The sequence below is a fragment of the Myodes glareolus genome, chromosome 23, assembly GCF_982192425.1.
Source record: "Myodes glareolus chromosome 23, mMyoGla1.1, whole genome shotgun sequence".
In the NCBI taxonomy this organism is placed as follows: Eukaryota; Metazoa; Chordata; class Mammalia; order Rodentia; family Cricetidae; genus Myodes; species Myodes glareolus.
This window is the reverse complement of record NC_142048.1, coordinates 49,076,063-49,079,958: the sequence shown is the minus strand read 5'-3', so window position 1 is coordinate 49,079,958 and position 3,896 is coordinate 49,076,063.

Sequence of the window (3,896 nt, the reverse complement as noted above, 5' to 3'; positions counted from 1 at the left end):
AGAAGAGGACATCCCGGGAACTGGAGTTACAGACAGTTGTGAGCTGCCATGCAGATCCTGGGAACTGAAGCTGTGTCCTCTGTAAGAGCAGCCGGTGCTCTTAGCCGTGGAGCCACCGAGTCATGTCTCTGGCCCTCAATTCTTGTTTCTACACTTTAAGCTTATAATACACACGTTTTAAAGTATGATTGACAAAAGTTTGACTGAATGGCAAAAGAAGCGACAAGTATCTGCCATTCCAGTTATTTACGGCTTTCGAGAGGCATGAGACACACAGGAATACACATCGGAGGAAAGCACAAAGTAAGAGATTAAAGTGCCAGTTTTATGTAGTTGAGTCTAAACTGCACAGAATAACAGAGTAACTGTAAAGTCTTATGTAACTTAAAATATATTCACAACAATAAACACACACTGTGATGAGTAAGTGGAGGCTGTTGACAGAAAACTGTCTGTTTTAAAAGATGTAGAAAGTTGTCTATTTGAAGCCAAATATGAATGACCATGGGGCCTGCAAATGGATTCAAGTTTCCCTAAAAGACATGTTTTATTATGGAGGAGGCTACATGCATTTTTATAGTCAAATTCATTGACGTGGTGGGAATACTGGCTAGCCTAAACGATTTGATGAAGTCTCTTTTATGGGTTTTGGATGTCCTAGCATTTAGTTTCAGAGGTGGTGGGGAGTAGAGGCTGAGCTCAGTGTGAACTGGAAAGTTTATCTGATAGAATTAGACCAGATACAAAATTTAAGGTAAGTGACCATTAAAGGGCGCAAGATAGCCAAAGGTAATTTTGCCTGGCGTCTTCCTATCTCTTCACGATCACCAGAGACTAGGTAGCCAAGGTCTGGTAGTCTGCAGGATCTTTAAGAAAGATAAAGAGGAAACCGGAGGAGAAAAATGGGGCCATCAGTGAGTGGGGAGGGGAGGAGCAATAGAGAAAGGAGTAGCAGGGTACAGTGGTGGGGAAAGGGCGAGGGAGGCCTTTAATTAAGGAGGAAGACGTAATACAGAAGAATGCTATGTCCAGCATGGCTCCACATGGCCGGCATGGTGAGGGAATGAAGGAAAGACAGATACATGACATAAAGAAAAGCCAGAGTTGGGGCTGGAGAGATGGCTCAGGGGTTAAGAGCACTGGGTGCCCTTCCAGAGACCCTGAACTCAATTCCCAGCACCCAAATGGCAGCTCATAACTGTCTATAACTTCAGGGGACTTGAAACTCATGGCAAATAAATAAAAATAAATAAATTTTAAAAAAAGTCAGGGTCAAGTGGTCTGGGCTCTTGGTTGGGGAAACATCAGCACTCTGGAAGGTCAGTGTGTTTATACACAGGGTTTCATAGAGAGTTGGGGTTATTATATACAGATAAACAAGGGGACAGAGTTATGGTGTAGATCTAGACCAAGGACAGGTTTAGCTAATCTTGGTAGAAGCAGCGTCTGTAGAGGGGCAATCTTCAGGTCATAGCATTCAGTGGGGAGAAAGCTATGGCAGACATTCTCTACATGTACTGTCAACATCAATACCAGAGGAAGCTTTGCCATTCATCTCTCAGTCTGAGGCTGTGAGATACTTGGCATGGCCATGTCATGGTCAATAGAACACTTAGGTCTTCACTCACGTAGGGTGTCCTGCTCCCTACAGAAGACAGAGGGAGGAGGGCAAAATAACAGTAAGGATGGCTGAAAAGTCACATTATTTTCTGCTTATAATTAAGTACAACACCTGTGTGTATGTATATGTATATATATATATATATACACACACACAATATGATGCATATATATACATAAATAGTTTAAGTAAAAATTTCCAATCTGGGCTGACAATGCTTCCCCCAAGAGCCATAACTATCTAATACCAGTCATGAGAAGCCCTTTTTGAGTTGTTGGCCATGGCTGTCCAAGTGGTCCTTAAAACATACAGCCAACTGTTGTTGCCCTTGCCTACTTCCTAGAGGCTGAAGATAAATCTCTATTGCTATAGACACCATGTGCTTTGGACACAGGACCCATAGGATCAGGGCAGATTCTGACCTAAAAGTACCAAGGACTAGCTTTCATGGTACCAGAAGGCACCATGTAAGCTTCCAAGGGAGGAACACAATAATCCTACTGAGCTATTATGCCTATGAACTACAAAAATGACTGGCATAGCATTGTATACATAAGCGTGCAATAAGTGGCTTTCATACCTTTGTAGTAACCAAAAGCTTTTTATTTTAATTTACTAGACTCCCAATGATTTTTATATGAAGTTTTTAAAAAATGGGGGCGGGAGTCAGAAATCAGTGTTTTGTTTCGTTTATCATTTTGGGGATCTCTTTTTTCCTTGTTCTTATTGCGCTATACATTTTTCTCTGCTTCCCTCACCAAACCAACAGCTTTTAAAGACCTACTCTACAAAGAAGAAACTATGCCTGGTACTGGAAACCTGCCAACCATCAAGGGCTAGTGATTTCATGGATCTTAGAGGAGAACCTACAGGGGCTCATCTATTTGAATACTTGGTCCCCAGTTGCTAGAACTGTGTGGAAACGATTAGAGGGTGTGGCCTTGTTGGAGGAGGTCCATCCCTGGGAGCAGGCTTTGAGATGTCAAAGCAGAAGATGTGGAAAGATTTTAAGAGCTAGAAGGACAGGAAGTTTGCTGTGAGACTGTGTCTCCTAGAAATGTCTGAGACACTACACTCATGACATCTTATCAACATGCTGCTTTAATGTGACCTGAACGAGGTTGACACCAATAGACATGCTAACATGGAAGGGAACTGTCTCCCAGGGTCCTCACTCTAGACAAAACACTAGGCAACTAAGCGATGTTCCAAGTGGGAGAAAGAGCCTTCCCAGGGAAGAGCTCCCAAATTAGTTATCTAATTAATTAATTTTTATGTGTATGTGTTTCCGTTTGTGTGAATGTATGCCATGTGTGTCCAATGCCTTCAGAGTCCAGAAGTGGATTTTGGACCCCCTGGAACTGGAGCTACAGGCAGTCATCAACCACATGACAAAGACTAGGAATTGAACGAAAGTCCTTTGAAAGAATAACAAACGCTCTTAACTGCTTAGCCATCCTTCTAGCTTCCATAATTGAAATATTTTAATTAACTCAGAAAAGGCAAGATAGAACAAAAGATACAAAATGGATTAACCAGAATAAAACATAAATATGATAAATATAAGTCTAAATTTTAGCAGTTATTATATTACATGTAAATGTACCAAAATATTTCCAGTGAAAACATGATAAAGTTAGTCTCTGACTTTTGAACTGACCTGAAATGCATAAACCATGGTTACCCAGAATAGCTGAAAAGCAGGGATTTCTAGAGCATGTTAAGGTGTGAATAAGAACTCCTGGAGAGAAGCTGTGTCTCCAGAGACTGAGTCATTAGAACGCAGTGCCCTGGGGAGAATGGAATGTTGCTGGTCCAAAGGCTAATTACCTCTTCTTGAGCTAGCTTTAGCCGGGAACAGCCATTCCTTGCCTGCTAGCTTCCTGTGACTAATAGATAAACATCTTTTGAAATCTTAGTGTAGCAGACTAGTACCAATCCCAAAGCTAAGAATGTCATCAGACAGCATCTGGCACCCACGGAAAAACTTCTCCCACCTTGTTGTGACCACTTTGTTAAAGAACCCACTAATGTATTTGAAACTTGATTTATGACTCTCTTTGTTCTGTAAAACTCTAAAACTTCACGAAACTGCTTCCACGTGGGAACATGGAATTTCGGGTAACCTAAACCTGTGTTCCCAAGCTATTGACATTTATAACGGCTCCAGAATAAAGCAACTCTCATTCCCTCTAAGATGAGAACTGTGGGCTTTTTAATTGACAATTATGGAGTCACAGCATTGGGCTCAAAGAATGATCAAGTCTTCGCTGGA